Source organism: Camarhynchus parvulus, chromosome 2 (genome assembly GCF_901933205.1).
Source record: "Camarhynchus parvulus chromosome 2, STF_HiC, whole genome shotgun sequence".
NCBI classification, from domain to species: domain Eukaryota; kingdom Metazoa; phylum Chordata; class Aves; order Passeriformes; family Thraupidae; genus Camarhynchus; species Camarhynchus parvulus.
The window spans coordinates 30730505-30750821 of NC_044572.1; the positions used below are offsets into that span (position 1 = coordinate 30730505).

Here is a 20317-nt window from a genome sequence, read left to right on the forward strand (position 1 = left end):
CTCCTGATGGACTGTGAGAAGCTTGGAGATACCAGCTTCAGTTCTGGTTCTAGAATGGGCCTTAACTCTAGAATTAGCAATGTATGAATAAAGACTAAAAGAAATCTGGTAAGATGACATCCAGAGTATGTGGGCAAACACAACTGGATGTATTTGGTGCAGTGACCAGAGTTTGAGTCTGTAAGAATTCTCCGCAATTTTTTTTCTAAACAGTTTACCTGCATAGACAGTTTAAGAATTAACTTTATTCCTGTCTGATATATATATGAAATCTCTGCTCACGAAGCAGGTGAAGTCCAGCTTACTAGTTCAGCAGTGGGATTACTTCTATGCTGAATACCAGAATAAATCCAGTGAGCCAAAGCTTTATAGTCTGATCCTATCAGTAATTTCAGGCACAGATCCTACTTGCATCTGACTGTATTAATGCATTCCTGTGTCACAGCCTGCCATTAACAGGACTCCAATTTGAATACAACACCTACTTACAAAGATCAGGTTTCACAACTTGGCTCTCTCAGACAAAAATGTGACATTCAGTAACATCATTATTCCCTGACACAGGAAATCATTAGGAAAAATCAATATTTTGGGCAAAACCTAATAAAACTAGGTATGTTCTGCCAGTAAAGTGCAGTTCATTTTTATTTACAGTGGTATTACACACCATTTGAAGAGTTTAGAGAAGCAACTGTTGATATTTCCCCATATGGGACCAAAGCAATGATGAAGAAAAAGTTTGAAACTGTAATCTTGGGTAAATCATAGACAAATGAAATGAACAGCTGTAGTTAGGGTGGGATGGGATTCATCATGCTTGCAAGGTTTTATGAATGATACTTCTTTCCTTAATCATAACCTTAGGGGTGGGAGGGATTGAGAACAGGGCGTGCATTAAGGTTGGAATGTCAAACTTTACTTTGAATTTCCTGGCTTTTTATCAGCATGCCTGAAAAAGTGTAATGCTATTCAAACATAGCTTCTTTAATCTTGATTTTGTTATATAAATATTTTTTGTTGAAATGGAATGTAATAAAATATATATTCTTCACCTAGAAGTCTAGATTTTTCAAAGTCTTTATTAGAATTATTTAATTTTATTGTTTTCTAATTTTGTACTAGAGGCATTAATTAATGATTTTTTTCTCTTCTCACAATTTTTAAAATGCAGGAAAATGTTAGTCTTAAATCTATTTTTTTGGTGAAGATTTTGCTTATATATCAACAGAATAAATGTATGTTTGATGGAGGTCCAAGATTCATCCTTTTCTTTTTTTTTTCTATTTTTTACAGATTAAATTTGATTTAATTTAATTAAATTTACAAATCAAATTTACAGATTTTTTTATAGTTCACAGATGTATCTCCTGCAACTAGCAAGGGAGGGGACTGAATTTAAAGTCATCTACAGAAAACAAGTCTCCTTTGCCAAGCTTCTCAACCATCCATTGCCTTGCTAGAATCTGGCTATGGTATTCTCCTAAGGACATGTAATTTCTTTTCTTCATAGTCCCTCTTAACAGTTCTTAACAGCTGGTGTCTTTGTGTGTATTGTAGACAATAGTCTACAATTACAGTATCACATAGTATCTTCCCAACTGAATTTCCATTTCATTCCCATTCAACACATTGGAATCAGCTAATGGTATGGATAGTGTTTGTTTATTTTTGCTTAGCCACTCACCCTTTTTCTTTTTTTCTGTGGTAAACTAGTCATGATTAAATATAAGATTTAGAATCTTGCTTCTAAAAACATTTCTCATGCTTTAGCAGCTGCCATATCAATATGCTTGGTAGATTTGCATTGAGTATTGTTTCTCTTTACAAATGGAAAGCAGGAACAGAACAAGTGTCAAAGAGAAATAGAATAATTGTGGCAAAAAGAACAATAAAGTAAATTGGAATTGAGAGTTTGATTTATCCAGAATTTAACTTCTGGGACCTTTTGTGTTATAGAGACTTTTAACCTTAGGAAGATCCCATTAAAGTATTTAGCTGTAAGCACTTGGTCCCTCTGCGGATGGCATATGATTTTTATATGAATTATATGTAATATATATTCATCAAGTGATTTATTAATATATCTGTGGAACATGTTTTTATTAACAACATGGAGTAAGCTTTGATTGCTTGCTAACCTAAAAGGTTTGATTCTGCAAATGTAGTTTTAAAAATACATACCAGTGTTACTGCTATTTGTTGTATTTTTTTAAGAGTGAACTGCAAAATGAAAATTTCTGTCTTACATTCTATCATATTATTCCCATGGGTGTCAGTGGAAGGGCTGAAATCTTTAGATCCATAGTGCTGCTTACTGCCTATGCAGCCAAATCTTCTCCTCCCTCTGCCATCAGGATCTGGGGGATGGTAACAGACTTTGCCAGAAATTTTCACAGATACTTGCCAGCAGCATCACTCATAAACTCCTGCTGGATGGGCCTGATGCCCCTTGTTGTCCCATGTCATGTGATGGCACTCAAGATGATCTGCTCCATTGCCTTTCCCAGAACAAGGTCAGGTGTACTTCCCTATATCTTCCTTATGACCCTTCTTGTAGATGGATCTCACATTTCATGACCTCCACTCACCTGGGACCTCCCTGGTTAGCCAGAGCTGCTGGTGGATGGTGAAAAGTGGCTCAGTGAGCATTTCTGCCAGCTCTCTTGGTACCCTTGGGTGGATCCAAGCCAGCCCCACAGACCTGTGTGTGTCTAAGTGATGTAGCAGGTTGCTGACCATTTCCCCTTGGATTATGGGGTCTTCATTCTGCTCCCTATCCCTGTCCTCCAGCTGGGGGCACTTGGGGAACAACTGGTCTTACTATTGAAGAAAGGAGAAAAAGAGGCTGGTTTTTTACTGAGAAAAAGGGTATGGTTGCCTTACTTTCCATGTGGAATGTGGTTTAGTCTTACCTTCTTGGGCTTCAGTCTTCTCACCTCTTGAGGTCCATGGGTCTTTTCCCCAAATTCTCCCTTCTCACTGCTCTATTTACCCTCTTTGTCTCTCTATCTAATCACAGAGTTCATTTTCACTTGCTGTTGGGTCTGTCCAATCCCAAGCCTAGGTCTGGCACAGCACTCAGAGCTGCACTAATTTACCACTCTCAAGCACGAGCATTAAGAAATTTGGCAACATTTATAGAAAGTTATAAGCAATCTAGAATATTTGAAGCCATATAACTTCTAGTCTGCTCTAGCAGGGTAGGTCTTAAATGAGGTATTTGAAAGTGTGCTCCTATGAAAAATATGCAATTTTCAGTATTTTGAAGGATAAGGAAATCAGTTCATTTCCCAATTGCTTTATTTACACATGATAATTTTGATTGGATTATAGAATAAAAGGGATCATCCATGTCAGTGTAATTGAGCTGTAAAATTAATGTTGTTATTAGTAATAAAAATATTAATAGCAGTATTAAAGTTAATTAAATGGTCATTAGTTATATATATTCTTTTTATAGGTTTAACATTAGAAAGTAAAGAAGCCCACAGCCATTTTCATAAATCATATGTTTTTTAACCCATTTGTTTGATTCATATGTGTGATGTAGGGAAAGAAACTAGCCTAAATGTTTTTATAATACCTTTCATGCTCAACTCACAGTAAAAACTCTGCCAGTCTACCACATCTTTAATAATCTGTGCCATAGAAAACACTAATTTGTCTAATTTTTCCTTTTAATATTTTTTTAGGTATGAGATGAAATGTTTAGAAAATGTTTCAAAGGTGGTGAAAGATGTTGCTCACTACCAACTGAGATGAGAGAATCTACTATTTTGATAGAAAAACCTTGGGCAAGGTAAGCATTTGACTACTTCAAAATCTTGTGTAAGGTTGTCTTTTTCAATTACATGATTCACTACACTGTAAAGAATTCACATGTAGGTTTTTAAATATTATTTGAGCTGCCTTTGTTTATTCTCATTAGAACAAAAATAATATCTCACTTTCAAGAACATGGTCAGGCTATTAATTGAAAAAAGAAATTTGCATGAAGTTGTACCATAGACACATTGACACATAGACGCTAATGTCTACAGTGCAATTTTATTTGTTTTGGGTAAAAGTAAAATAACATAATAATCTTTTGAGGCTATTAGAAATACTGAATGAGTTAAGCTACCGGATTTTTTTGAACAGTAACACTAAAGTTACAGTTACACTAAAGCTATCTATTCTCCTCCCTATATGTGGGTCATTACATCACTTTTTATCCTTCCTCCTATTTTCTATTTTAGGTTCTGACAAAAGTGAAATATTAGTATAGTACAGAGGTTGGTTCTTATCAGTAGTTATAAAGCAATGACCATCATGAATGAGTAAAAGGTTTTTGGGACTAAATAAGAAGCAGTTGAGTATGCTAGTACCTGGGAAACTGCTACCCTGGCCCTGAGGATCAAGGAAAACCAGACATGACTTTTGTGGAGGTGAAGTGTTTCTTCCATTCCCTTCCCAACATGAAGAGGAAGGGGAGATTTTCATCTGCTATGCCTTCTGACTTATGACAAACATGTTGCTTTGCATCACATATTAAATTAGAAGGTCCTTCAGGCAAGGACTGAATATTCATATTTCCTCTGTGACTGTAAGAGGGAAAGCTCAGACATTGCTGGACACTTTAACACTAACAGAAGATGAGACAAAGATTAATTTTCATGCATTTTATGACCAAAAAATGGGTATTTTAAAAGGAGGAAGAGCTAAACAGAGTCGTAGCCTAGCTGGAGAAGGGGAAGGAGGAGTTGTGAGTCTACAATACCTTGATGGCAGTGGTGTGGATGGAAGGTGGACCCTTTCCTACTGCACCAGTAAGTTGGAGGTTTAGTAGGAGGATAGAGCTAGTTCCAGAACTAACTACCACACACAGATGAAGCCCAAAGACCTTGTCATTAAAAATATTTTTAATTTTCAAATTCTGAATTCTGTCCAGTGAAGGGGAAATATATCACATGAAGGCTGAACCTAAGAGCCATCGCAACTATTGTAGCACTACTCATGAACACCATGATCTGAAGGCACAATAGCAAATAAAACTGTGTATAAGTAGTAAATTTTGAAAGCAAATAGTAAATAAAAAAATGTGCCCAAGTGCATATTAAAATCTAGAGAGTAAGGAATGAGAGCTCATAGTCGAGCTATTGTACAAACTCACTGATAAAAAGCACTTTCTTCATGTCCCGTCCCAGGTCATCTTTGCCCCAGATTTGCCCAACATCAGAGAATTACTGAAGAATGAAATCTCACTCCCCATTAGGGATTTCCCCCAGGCTAACAGTGGGGAACAACAGCATCAATTCATTTGCACAAAGGACATTGTGAGTCATGGACAACTCCATCATTGCATTTAAAACATCCCCAGACCACAAAGCCAATCATGTAAACACATAAAGAAGGACTTGCAGATATTTACTGCTACCCACATTAATACAGGGTCCTGGCTATGGCATGTTTTGCTAACACTAGAGTAAGTAAATTGTAGAAAGCAATATTATTCTATTATTCTGTCTTTTCATCTTTGCTTCAATTTAAACATTGGTAGAAAGGGTCTAAATTGCAAGTATAGGCATGTAAATACCACACCAGCAAAATATGTAAATATATCACCTTGTGAAAGGATACACTGAAGAGAAGCAGGGTTGATTATTTACATTGGGTTACCAAAATACATTAGTTGCACAGCTAAGAACAAACCCACTGTCTCTGGTCTACTAGCTTAATTCTTTAATTGGTAGGTAATCCTGGCTCACAAAGCCAGGGAAAATCAAATCATTCGCTTTTGCTTTCAAAGCTAAATCTCTCTGGGATTATCTCATTTGTGAGACCAGATCCAGAGAAAATAAGTTAGGAATGGAACAATCCATTTTATCTTTAGTTCCAGAAAGATTGAATAATTGAGGAAATCTATTTTCTTTCCTATTTTTCAGAAGTAAAAAAGGTCATATAATCACATTTAATTTAGCTCAGGTAGAAAATCAGAGTTGTGAATTAAAATCTTGATATACCTTAGTACACAGTAGTCAGTCAGGAGTGTCCTAGGATGTTGAAGATTAGCCATGGTGGTTTTGGTTTAGTCTTTATTGCTATGAGAGATTTTTTTCCAGGATTTCTTGAGTCATTCCTCTAAGACTGTGTTGAAAGGGAGTTTCTTAATGCATTCTGAAGCAATCACATAATTTTTCTTTTCATTTTTAAATTTTTTTAATTTACTATTTAGTAATACAGTTAATTTCTTCAGAATATTTTAAACTACATGTTTTAACTGCACTGTGTATTTTTGAAAGAGCTAATGTTATTAGATATATTATTCAAAGACAAAAATAGAAACAATGATTTAAAGAAGTTGGGAGACCAGGACATTCTAGCTGATAGCCTTTTAATATTCAAAATCATTATGTTACAAAAAATTAAACTAAAAGTAATAATTGGATTAAACCAACTGCAGACCTAGGTAGCAGCATAAAGTGACTTAGAGACATACTTAGTGTAGTGCTCTTTATAGTGACAATGGATTCAGCAAAATTTTCCACTGGTCATGCGTGTGCATGTTAGAACTCTTACAAAATAATTCTCATGGGGTGAAAAAGAGGAAATGTGCAATACCATTACTCAGATACAATCACAGGTGCCATTTTTGGTCAATAATTGAACTTATTGCTATGTAGCTGGTCTTGAGGTTGACAGAAAACTTTTGGAAAAATAAGAGCTTAAAAGGGGCAAGAAGTCAAAGTAAATTTTTTATTTAAAAATAAAAATAAACTTTATTTTTCCCAGTTGAGAGAAATATTGACTGAGAAAGCAAGATGAAAGAATTGAGTGGATCCCTTCTGGAACCTGGACTTTTCAGATTTCATCTGCCACTGTTTCCCATTTTACTTTCCATGTTTCCTGAGCAGACTCCTTACAGAAAATCATCAAGAAGACATAGAAGCCAATTTTGTCCATCAGCCTATCCTTCCTCATTTCAGCTTCACAAGTCAGAAAGTGATGATTGGAACCTCAGGAACCAGTGCAGCCTAATGCAGCCACTTGGCTGGTCTAAGACCTCTTGTTTTTCTTTGGATTTTGGCTAAATCCTCAATTAATCTTTCTGATTGATTGAAATGCAATGACACCATGCAAGAAGTGGAAAGAAAATGAAAAAGGACATTTATAGTAATTAATTTCTTTGGTATTTAGACACAATGTGCAGACCAATATCTAGTCTGAGCTAAAAGCAAGCAGGGACATAAAAGGTGATGGAACAAGACTCTGAAGTTAATTGCCAAGTAAAGTTAAGGAAAAATGCAAGTTTTCTGAGGTAGAAAAGCTACTGAGAATGATACAGAGGAACCTGAAGTAGACTTTGTGGGTTTTGTCTTGGTTTTCACAGGTGTTGCCTGATCTCACACCTCTGCATTGACTAATGTAATTTGGTGAAGAAATGGAAACCAAATAATGCAGAGTAATTATTACTGACAGGAATTGAAAGATGGTGGAGATGGATGGCATTCATCCAAGGCCACTGGAAGAGCTGGCTGCAGATTGCAATACTACAGTCTCTGAAATAACCACTGTGGTTATCAGGGAAATCCCTTACAACCAAAAATGGCCAACACTACATCTATCTTTAGGAAAAAATGAAAGGAAGACTTGGGGAATTTTAGGGCCTATCCATCCCTGTAAAGACTGTGAAGCATGCCCCTTTGGAATCCATCTTCAAACACATGAAAGCAATCAGGAATAACTAGTTCAGACTTGAGCAGCTTGATTGCCTGCTCTTATGAGACAGCATGTTGAGCAGGCAGGAGGAAAACAATGGATGCCCGGTGGTCAGGATGGCTTTTGGCACTGCCCCCAAAAGGATTCTCTCTGCATCTGAGAGAACTGAAAGAACAGCTTGTTAAATGCATTGCAGATTGGTTCCACCACCACAGTAAAAGTGTAGTAGAATCAATGCTTTGGGTTCCAGCTGGTAATTAGCAAAGTGCCCCATGTCTTGGTACAGGGACTCATATTGTCCAGCATTTCCATCAACAGCTGAGAGGGTGACACAGAATATGTCCTCAGGTAAATCTGCAGATATTACTAACATGGAAGAATGGTTGACATGAGGAGTTGGAAAACTTTAATTCAAAGGATTCTTGAGAACTGGACCAGCATAAACATCATAAGAATCTGGGTCAGAACAACTTCATGTTTTCATGAACAGCTTGGGAAATAACAAGGTTGTGATGGACTACAGGTGGAATGTAAACCAGTACTTCAAACTGCAAAGAAGGTAGACCATATATTGGACTGTGTTAGGCAGGGCATGGGAGCAACCTAGTAACCTGAAACTACTGGGAGGGGAGATACAGAGATAACAAAAGCATCCTAATTTTGGCAGATAGGTAGTCCAACACTGAAACAGACTGCTCAGAGGATGGGGGATCTTCAGTTGTGAGCTTCCCAGGCAGGGTAGCAGTAAGATATCTCTTACCTGAACTAGTGCTAGCTAGCAAAAGTCAAGTTTTTGCAGGAGAGACCTCCAAATATCCCCTGTAAACAGCATTTCTATGATTCTGATCCTTGGAATCCGGAGTTCTGAATCCCACTGTCTTTTTCCTTTGAAAAGGCACACTTCTTCCTCACAGCAGTATAAGGCATGTCCTCTCATCCTCAGTTTCTGAAAAAGTTTCCACAGAAGAGTTTATTTAGGTTAAAATAAAAACCCTTGAATTTATTTGTGTTCATGGCATCTGAGGAAATATACATGAAATATAGCAGAATATTTTGATACAATTGGTCTGAGCTTTTTAGTACCAAAAAAGCAACCACTTATTTGTATCCATAGATATCTATACTGATACAGTACCTCTCACTTCAAGTATGATGAGAACTTAAGTCATAGAGTGATTTGCTGGTTTATGGGTTTGGTTCTTCTTTGAAATGAAGTATTGAATGCCTGGAGGCTGTGTAGAATACTCACTACATACGCACTCAAGCAGCAGCAACAACAAACAGTCAGTCAAACTATTACTATCTAAAAAACTAATATGGAAGATTAGTGTTTTAATATCTTATTTACAAAACTATACATGCAAACAGAGTATAATTTCAGCGTTCAGTTTCTTATCTTGGAATTTGTTCCTATTCTGTCATTCGTAGAGAACAGAGAATAAACACGTGAGACTGCTACATTAAAAGAAAACATTAGCAAACAATAGTCTTAATGATTAGAAAATATGTTACCAAAACACAGAGTAGAAACTCGCTAATTTGTACTGTAAAGGCAAAGATATTGCGTGTCATATATTTTTCTCTCAACTTCTATTGTATGGAATTCCAGACTGAACTGCAGTTTTTACAGCATACAGAGTACTTCACATGTGTGCAGTTTGGATTTCACAGGACTGTAAATAATTTTAACTGTTTGCATTTGTTGTTAGTTTTAATCTTTTAGATGCACGAGCTTTTAAATTTTTATCAGATTTTCAAAAAACTTTGATACAGGATAATGCATCTTAAAAAATTGCATGCCTTTACTGTAAGTCTGAGAAGAATTTATATCCCTAAGGCTTTCCTCTAGGATATCTTCTGACATCAAAAAGGTAAAATTAGAAATAGATTCTATTTCTTTCAGATGTCTATTTAATTTTTTTTTCTTCCAAACACTGTAATTTAATTTTAAAGTTCACTTTGAACATAAACAATAAATGAATGTGTTTTCAGAGAAAATGCTTTCTCTTTGCTCAAAATGAAAGCAGACATCTGGTTTCTAAATTATTATCTTTTAATTGTCTACCTAATCACTGGGTTTGGGGAATTTAGAAATGGCATTTATTTGCCAATCAGAAAATCACATTGCTGGCAGAAACCTCTATTTTTATGCATGTATACGCGTGCAACTTGTTCTCTTTTATTTTTCATACGTACCCATTTGCATCCACTTACCAAGTTATACATTTAAAATGCTGCAAATGCAACAAACATTGCCTGGTGCTTGCAGTTTTATTTAATAGCAAAATCAGTTTATTCCACCAATGAGCCTATGTTTGTAGAAGTAAATATATAACATTCATTAGAGCTCTACTCTTTCTGCTCCCTGCTATCATTCGCAGTCTATCGATATAAAGTAAGTTCTATCTATCCTTCCACCCAGATGGTTGATGTTACATGTGATTGCATGAAAGCCCTGATATGAAATGCCTATGGCTTACTGGATTACCCTCTCCCCACATGTTTCAAATTAATAATAAAAAAGAAAGAAAAAAAAAGAACCAGTGCAATCTCGCTACAAAAGAGCAAGAGTTTATTGTATAACAGGATCACAGATGTGGAAAGGTGCTCATAATAAGGCTACACTATTTTTGTTTCATTGTGCATCTGGAATGCCAAAGGATCTTTAAAGCACTAGGAGCTCATACTAGACAGTCGTGGCTTTTTGATTAACTTAATATTCAGAGAAATGATTAATTTTTTGTAAATTCTGTGCCATTCATCATCATATTGTCATTTATGTAATCACAAAATGATTTACAAAGTCAAGATTTTTTTCTAATTTCTGAAACAATTTTAAGACATCAAAGACTTTCAGATATAAACATCAAAGAGCAGCCCAAATCAGAGATTTCTGGCTAAGACAGTTTAGTTCATTTAATATCCTCTGGTTTTCTAAGGATTAAATTACAGCACATAAAATTCTTGGAATCTGTCTTAGGAAGCTGTACTGTATATTTATTATTTATTACAGTATGATTTTTTTTTTTGATGGGGCAAAGGACTTTGTGGTAAAGAGGATGCCATCTTTTCAATTTATCAAACCAGCAGCAAATTCTTATGAAATATTAGACGTACAATGATCTAATCCTACTGGGAATGGAGAGATGTGTTAACTGAGGAAATATTTGCACATGAGCTCAGGATGAAATGTAGCTCTCTTTTAATCAGCTTGTTACAGAGGGATGCTTATATGAATTTAATAAGAATGTTCTGGGAAAAGGTAAGACAAAACAAGAATTAAATTACTTCTTTACAGGAGGAATAATATCACTTGCTAGAGCTATTGAAAGCAGTGGGCCAGGTTTGTAGTATTGGCTAAGGAAGTAATTTGAAATTATTTCCATTATTTCCAAAATTTACAACAGGGAGACACTACAGAAGCCGGTCATATGGATACCAGGCATTGCAGGTGACTGGCACAGATGCAAGTCCTGGCCAGAGAATTTAGAAAGCCCAGCACTGTAAATTCATCTAGTCAAGATCAATCATTAGGGGCACATGAAAGTTTTTATCGTGCACAACCAAGAATAGAAGCATATACAGTCACATTCATTATCCACCTAAGAAACACAAGATGTTATCAGTTGCCTTGAAGTAAGGAAGGTAGATTGAAATGCGTGCCTGGTTTACCAATATCAGGGAGGATTGGCCAGAGGGAACAGCTACATGAAGTACAAACTCTCTATAGAATCTCTTGCTATAGACTGAATAATTAAACTTCTAAATGCTTGCCCTTGAAAGGCATGCAAGCACTCTTTCAAAAGTAAACTACTGACTAGATGAACTGAGTTTCTGGGTCTATAACCTCATATTACTGTAAAACAAGGTTTTGCCCAGCTGGAATTCTATTCTAATGCTCATAACAAACTGGGTTAAGTTCAAGACAATTCAGGAACTCAAGCAAAAAAATGTATGGTTTCTAAAGAAAAGCCCCATAGATCTTTCATATTTACTTTCTGTGATGGGAAGATAATAAGATTGCATGTAGAAGAGTCACATCAGACCTTGAATGCAGAATTATTGTCCAAGATAAAACTCCAGGCAAAAAAAAAATCCTATAAACAGGAAGAAACACTTGTCTTTTTACCAAGATTTTATCTTTCAAATATTTCAGTGTTAAATTCTAAAAGGCATTGCTGTGAATAACCAATGAAGCTTAATTATATTCCCTTTGCTGGTATCTGTGGAAATTTTTTTAGTCAAGTCCTTTGTAAGAAACCTCTGCTGGTTTCATGTGAGAATGTGAGAAGAAGACAAGGGGGAACATGTACCATGCTGATACAGCTCCACTGCCAGAATGAAAGAGATTCTGCACATCTGTTCTTCTTTCTAGTCAATATTTCATGGTCACATAGACTGCTGATGAAGGCCTAACTCAGAGCAGAGAGAAAGCAAACTGGTATGTGTGAGAGAGAGACAACTGCCTCCTCTTCTGTACAGTTAAAACCCATCCCAGACAAATATAGTTAACATATTTAGGTTGAGAATTTCTCTGGCCCTGGTTCCTTAGCATATTTGTGAGGTGCTCATCATGATGCACTGCACAGAGTAGGTAATTTAAATTCAAGTATAAAAGAACTTCTGTCAATGGCTAGCATTGGTGTAGCTTAGCTTGAGTCCGGGTTAGAAGAGTCCCTTGGGATAGGATGTGGGGGAGGAATGGGACAAAGACTCCTCTCAGCCTCCATCAGGACTGGATTAAACCCAGGAAAGATAACCAGAGCTCTAGAAACTTTCAGGGCTGATCACAAGAAGCAGCCAAGGAGGAAGCCTAGGAACAAAAACTTGATTTCACCAGGATTTTGAAGATGAATTCTAACTTAGGCAGGGGCTGGGATTTTCCTTTCATTACTACCACATAACTTACAAAGAAGCTGGAGACTTTGATACCTAATTTAGCTAAGAAAATTTTGGAAATAGGGTTACAATTTCCTAGGATTTTAATAAATTCTTGTCCCAGTATCAATGTATGGAGTTTTACTGAGTGATTTCTTCTGTTTGACTATGCTTCTCTGTTTGCATGTACTTGGATATCTGCTGAAAGAGTTGTGGTTCTGTGAGGATTTTTGAAAAAGTTGTTATAATTGTGGTGGACTGAAATTTTGTAAAAGGTTTGATTATATTCAGAAAGGACATACAGACTTTTGAAAAACCAACATTTTGATCACAGTGCTGTTTGTCATTCCCCAGAATATTATCCGAGAACAGCAAGCTTTAACAGGCTTTACATTTCCTGAGACAAAGGCCATTTTTAAGTGTTTTGTTCAGTGCCTCTGTGAAGTTAGGCTCCCATTCTGCCTTCAGGCATGGATAAAATAAAAATGCTACATTAAAACCCATGTCATATTTGCCCCACTCCAATGAATAGGAGAAGCATGATTTTGGGATTAGCAGCCAACGCTTTCCACCACCCAGTAGCATTCCCAGAGGAGGCGTAGCGCCTGTAGTTCTCTCTCTCTCTCCACACGTACACACATTCTACTCTTACCTCCAGGTATCCCTTCTTTCTTCAGGTCCCCTACAAGTGACACCTGCTCCCCTACACTACCAGCTTGTCCTTGTTGGTGTTTTTCCTTAAAATATAAGTTATTTCCTTCCTTCCTCCTCATAGTCAAGTGGACACTGATTTCTGTGTGCTCTTTAACTGACCATTTATGAACACTTGCTGTTGTATTCTGTATGTTTTTTTTTATTTCAGATTCTAATTTATTGTCCTAAACAGATGCTGTGGCATTCCTTCTCAGCCAGATCAGCAGTCATTGACAAGCAGCTGGCTTTGACTAATAATACTGATGTAACTAATAAAAATGTTGTATTTGGAGAATGTAGATTTAAAAACTTCAGTTTGACATTTCTTGCCTTAAAAGTGGGTAGTGTTATGTTCATATGTTTATAATTTTAAATATTAGCAGTTCCAGTTCTTTTAAAACAACTTGAAGAATTCAGAAACAGCAGATATTTTCGTCTACTGTATCCTTTCTTATGAAACGCACAGGTAGTTAGTCTTCTGGTATCATAGTGTTGCTGTTTCACTGAGTAAGCAGAGCTGCAAGGACTTCCTTAGTGCTAAAAATGAATCCAATCCCTCATTTTTCTATAAAGAGGCTTGGGTGCAAAGAGAATTTGGACTTTGGCAGAACTTAGCCATTTGATTTTGTCCTGGCTTCTCTTTTATGACACTAAATTAAATATTTTAATTTTTCTGATCAGTCAGAAAATGCTACAAAATTTTGGTTTTAACTTAAACTCCCCATATGGATTTCTTGTGGGTTACCAGTCAGCAAGCCAAAGAGAAATACCTGTTATTCATGAGAGACAACACACTGTGTCACCTCAAATAGGCAGTGTACAATACTCCACTAATAACATTGGTTATGTAGTCCCTGAATGTTTGTCTCAGGAGATTTATTTCAAAGGTCTATGAGAAGAGATTTGACATATGAATTGCTGGTATGTTTTTTTGACTTTTCATGATATCTTTGTGGAGGATGAGAGTGAAAAATTTCTAGGAATAGGTCCTGTGGTAAATCGTGCTCTCTTATGTTGCTACAAATGAGCTGACCCCAAGAGGAGAACCATAGGGTGAATGGAGATTTGCTACATGACATCTGTCTAATAGAATGGCAGCACTGAAACCCTGAGGGCTGAAGTGTTAAGGTTGTTCATTCCCTGTCAGAGTTTCCCCATATGTGTTCCTTTTCCTATGCAGTTGTTTAGTTCCATTAATAAATGAAGACCATGGTGGCTTGTTGTGAAGACATATGAACTGGTTGCATTTTATTTATTTGGAGTTTAACTCATATGTAAGATGATCCTTTACAATATGAAGTGATTTCTACCCTGTTGATCAACTGACCCCATTAAATAAATGACCTATGCAGATGTTTAAAGGGCATTGCTGTGTAAATGAACAGCATCAATGGGCTGGTGAGTCACTGAAAGCAGTGAGGTCCTGCATGTCATGTGTGCTCTCTGTTCCTAGTGACTTCTGTGAGCATTAAGTGACACTTGAAAGATGAAGAGCAACTCATGGGCTCAAACCTAAATGTACTGGAAAAACTCTTCAGCTGAAAAAAAATTTGCATGTGTCAACTTCCAGCTGTTAAATGGTTGATCTGATGTATTGAGTCCTCATGGCTCAGAATGATGTTTAAACCTTGGTATAATAAAATCCGTGCTTCTTAAGGGCATAAACAGATTCCACATGTTTTTATAAATTAGTCACTTAATAATTGAATTATATTTTAAGGAAGTCCAATCTAGTTCATCCTTGTTGGAATGAACTCCTTAAAATATGGTCCTTTTGAAGATGTCTCAGCCACTCTAGTACATGCCAGATGCTCGCCACAGCTCTCTCTCCAAATGCTCTCATTCCAGATAGGTTAACAAACAAAAGTGATGGATATGCATGATAATAATGCTAAGTTTCATATTTCAGTAGTCGGGCTGTTCAGTCTTCATTCCTTGGAAGTCCTGGGAATTTAAACCGACCCGCAAAAGATGTATGCTCTTAACTTTTGGACTTCCTTTTAGATCATGTATCATGTAAGTACAAAATTCATTATATCATTGCCTGTAAAGTCTGTGCCAAATTGCAAAACTTTTAACTTACAGAAAGGATTAACCAATCCTTTCTGCTTCTATTATTTTCTTGTCTCAATGGCTCTGCAGGGATTGCTGTGGTCTCATTATTCGTGAGACATGATACAGTAGGGGACATGATAAAAAAGGTAAGGAGGCCCTTGATAATTGCCCTAGGCAATGCTATCTACATCTCAGACAGTTCATATGGTAATCGTGTTTATGTGAGCTCACCCTGGAACTATAAATCTCATCTCTTATAGTAGAGGGGATTTTGAGGTGTCTTGGGCTAGTTTTTTCTGTTTCTTCAGTTATGACATTATACCCATATAAATAAGAATAGTGTGCTAGCAAAAGTGATGCCTAAAAATGGATGAAGAAAAACCACAACTAAGATGTAACCTTGTCGCTAGCTGGAGCATAAAATAGATGTCTATAATTCTAAGTCAAGTATGTAATTTTCAATGCGTTGCTGCATAAAATAAATTTATTGTTGTACCTCAGCTGTTTCAGGATTTCACAAAATGAGTACAATGTTTCTTGTCAAGCAGCATCTATATGCTTTTTTGAGACTAGTAAATAATAATAAGCATGGAAATAGAAATGCATTTTTAACATAGAAGTAGGATTCAGTTAGAATCTTATCTATATTTCTTAATACAAAATATTTGGGAAAATTTGTATGGGATTTAAAAGATTTGGAAACCTGACTAGGCTTTGAATAAATTTTTCCCTATTTTCTCTAACTAGTGGAAAAGATATTTCTCAGCACATCAGCTGCCTCTAATTACAGACTGTGATAGAAAGAAATAAGATAATGATGGAGACTTTCAGCCATAACGCTTTCTGGTGAACCACTACTATCATTTTTTCTCCAAAATATGACTGACATCTTTCCTTTAACCCTCCCACCCCTCACTCTTTATGTATATTGGCATGATGGACCTGCAACTATGTGGGGCACCATGTTTTGGTTGCTAAGCACTAGGGGAGAGCGAGCCATGGGAATTTTTAGCTATAATTTGTACTGAATTCTTTGAGGCTTTCCTTTAGCAAAAACAAAGGGTGGAACTTTTAACTCATTCATTGGCATTATTGATGAAGTAGTGCTTGCCTTTCACACATCCAAAGGCCACTGCCAGTGTCTGCTGAGTGATGGCTAAACAACAGATTTACCAGACAGTTATTTATAAAGCTTTGAAGATGGTGAATAATATTGACCATTATGAGGACCAGGCACACTTCCAGTGTCATCAGGAAATGGCATGCACTTTAGCTCAAGTTAATTTGATCCTGAATCTTTAAAGTGTCATTGTAAATTAAAACTATTCTAATTATATTTGATTAAAAATTAGCATGGAACTTACATTTATGAATAGTGATTTTTGACCAGAAATCCATGGGAATGTTGGCGGTGTGAAATTCTTCTAGACAGCAGGTTAACTGAAGACAGGAATTCTGTCATTCCATACAAATTTCTGGTACCTTAAATTTTGCTGTAGTTGAAAATAAATACATTGATTTTATTATCTGTCCTTCACTATTCTGCCTCACAAAGTCTTTTCTTTCTTTCTTTCTCTTTCTTTCTTTCTTTCTTTCTTTCTTTCTTTCTTTCTTTCTTTCTTTCTTTCTTTCTTTCTTTCTTTCTTTCTTTCTTTCTTTCTTTCTTTCTTTCTTTCTTTCTTTCTTTCTTTCTTTCTTTCTTTCTTCTTTTCTTTCTTTCTTTCTTTCTTTCTTTCTTTCTTTTCTTTCTTTCTTTTCTTTCTTTCTTTCTTTCTTTCTTTTCTTTCTTTCTTTCTTTCTTTCTTTCTTTCTTTCTTTCTTTCTTTCTTTCTTTCTTTCTTTCTTTCTTTCTTTCTTTCTTTCTTTCTTTCTTTCTTTTCTTTCTTTCTCTTTTTCTTTTCTTTCTCTTTCTTTCTTTCTTCTTTCTCTCTCTCTTTCTTTCTTTCTTTCTTTCTTTCTTTCTTTCTTTCTCTCTTTCTTTCTTCTCTTTCTTCTTTCTTTCTTTCTTCTTTCTTTCTTTTCTTTCTTTCTTTCTCTCTTTCTTTCTTTCTTTCTCTCTTTCTCTCTTTCTCTCTTTTTCTCTTCTCTCTTTCTTCTCTCTCTTTCTTTCTCTCTTTCTTTCTCTTTCTTTCTTTTCTTCTCTCTTTCTTTCTCTCTTCCTCTCTTTCTCTCTTTCTTCTTTTCTTTTTTCTTTTCTTTCTTTCTCTCTCTTTTTCTCTCTCTTTCTCTCTTTCTTCTCTTTCTTTCTTTCTCTCTCTCTTTCTCTCTTCTTTCTCTCTTTCTCTCTCTTTCTCTCTCTCTTTTCTCTTTCTTCTCTTTCTTCTCTTTCTTCTCTTTCTCTCTTTCTCTCTCTCTCTTTCTTAGCACTTACTCCACATTTAATTATTTTTACTGGAATAAAACTGCTAAATTAATTCATAAAAACATTACCACATTGGAAGAACAACCCAAGAACTGATGATCCAGCTTCTCATTTTGCCATTTCTGTTAGATCTGCCTCCAGGCCAAGATGATAATTCACCATCTATCACTTCTTACATGGAAGCTTTTTTTATACAACACTGAAGGACAGACACTGTTTCCTTTCTTCTTTTTATTTTTTACTCCCTTCTTTACCAGAAGGGAAAAAAAAGTACCAATGATGAATATAATTTCAGGTAGACTACATACCATAGCAGATATTTGGGGTAATAATGTACTGGTTGATAATGTTACATCTTTACATAGAATGCATTACATTTGTGACAAACTGAATGGATTAACAGCAGTTGCAACTCTCTGAAATACACAACTGAAATCGTTTGTGTAGTACACTTTCAAAAACAAAAGAATAAACTGTGCAGGCATATTTTCCATGTACAAACATTTTGTAAAACTTTGAGTTATAGTAACAATCTCCCAGACATTCAGCCATTGCTTCACTATAAGACATAATGCAAAAATTTAAGTCCATTCATATATAATCATTACTATTCTTTAGAAGATTCTACATGTGGATTTACTGGTTATGAGTCTGAGGAAAGGACAGGAAAGTGTTAAGGATGAAGTTTCATCTTTGCCTGTTTCACAGCTTACAAGTCTTTTCTTCCTCCTGATATAATTGAGAGGTTAAGTCTGCAAAGCTGGGCTATTCTAAAGGGTAGATAAAAATGTCAGTTGCCTAAATGGAAATGGGCACCTAGATCCACCAAATATTTTTCTGAGTAAGTTCATCTTCATGCTAACAAATTTACAAAATGTTTTCTCTAAAGAAAGAGCAGAAGTAGTTCAAAGCTTGTTTTTTGCAGGATAAATTATAGATTGTTAGTAAAATTCACAAATTTTAAATTCTGTTTTGCTTCAGTATAGATTCTTTTTTCTTTTCTGAAGATGACAAGCTTGTTATTTGTTTTCCATATCAGCCTCTCAAAAATTTGATAATGTCATAATGTATCTTGTTTTTTTTTTTCATTTGCCTCTGTAGACTGGACCCTTCCCAAGTACTTGGTGTATACCATTCAAGATTTTTTTCTAAAACCACAAATGGCCAGAATGAAATTCTCACTTTCTCATGTATTGTCAAGTATAGGGCCTTTAAGAAACTTAGCACACATTTTGGGACCCCAGAGACAATCTCAATGTTTCGCTGATTTTACCAGGAAATCCAGGTTGTGCATTCTTAGTGAAGGCAGTAGTAAAGAATTTGTATGCTGGATACATTGGCAGAAAGTCTGAGTAGTGAATGTGCCCCTTGGTGCTTAGCACTGCAGAGGACACAAAATAAATAGATGTGCACTGACATATGCACTGGATCATCTCCTTTTGACTGCAAAGCACAGAGCTGGAGTGCACAGCATGGAAATCAGACGCTCTCTGCTCTGTGGATAGGAGCTCTTCTCTCAGCATCTCTGTGACAGCATCTCTGTGACAGCATCTCTGTGACAGCTGTGCGCAGTCTGATGGCTCTGTCTGCCTGTAACACGCTGTGTACTTGCGCTTCACAGACAGCAAAAGGTACACAGGGAGATCCCACCTGCTCTGAGAGGGGAAAAATAAACACATGTATCTCCCATTAAGCCTGACATTTCCAAAATTGACATCTACAAACTACCTTTTTTTTCAGTATTTCAACACTGGCCATTTTTAGTATGAAGTTTTGGCCCAAAACCCAGCTGACTCAGTAGTGTCTTTTGCTACAGTAGCGCTGTTCTTCTCTGGTGTGTTTAGGTTAGGTCTTGCCTCCATAACATCTTTCAGGAAAGCTAGCTTAAGTTCATATTTCATTCAAGTTGATTGTATAATTTGAATGAAATACCACTGTAGATTTAGTGCAGCTTATGTCATTTCTCATCCACATGAACTTTCTTGAGTGGTCCTATATTTTCTCTCTTTATAAATGGTTTGTTAAGGCCTGTCACACCTGTATCATTCTTCAGTTCTTATCCCTATACTGAAAAATGCTCTACAATGCTTTTTTTTTTTTTTTTTTTGCTATTTTCTTTCCCATCCTTGTTTATTTTTCTCTCTTTTATTACTTTTTCTAGTAGTTCTGGCACTCTTTGACAACACGCCTTCCAGGAAGGGGCATATTTTCCCCCTTCCTGGCAATTCACATGAAGATTTCTTATTCTGGATTTTCCCCAGGACTCTGTGTGTGATTGAATGGCCAAGGAAAGGTCTTCCAATTTACATGTACTTAATTAACTTTCTGCTACCCAGTGTTTCCTGCTCATTGCATCAGCTGGATTTTTACTGCCTTCTCTGTAACAGCTTTTTCTTGGACATTCTGCTGTACATATGTATAGTGTTTTTCTCCATACCAGGTTCTGTCTGTTTAACAGGACCATATTCTCCACTGATATAATTTGTTACACTCAAATTCCTTTGTATCAAGAAAACTTTTAACCCTTTTCTACTTCTCTTGAGGAAGGATGTGGTGTTGTGTTGAACAACCCTTACTGCTTTCTCTGCTGTTTTAAACTGTGTTCAAAACTTTTTTAGCCTTCTATTTTTG

General features: G+C 36.1%; 1 long non-coding RNA gene across 2 annotated transcripts in view; it reads left to right on the plus strand.

Annotated features, from left to right (window-relative positions):
- LOC115914987 overlaps positions 1-20317 on the plus strand; it is a 45414-nt gene that overhangs the window by 16163 nt on the left and 8934 nt on the right. For both annotated transcript variants that reach the window (XR_004061460.1, XR_004061461.1), the window contains exons 2-3: positions 3693-3799; positions 15179-15285. This is a non-coding gene — a long non-coding RNA (uncharacterized LOC115914987). The remainder of the gene's footprint in view (positions 1-3692; positions 3800-15178; positions 15286-20317) is intronic.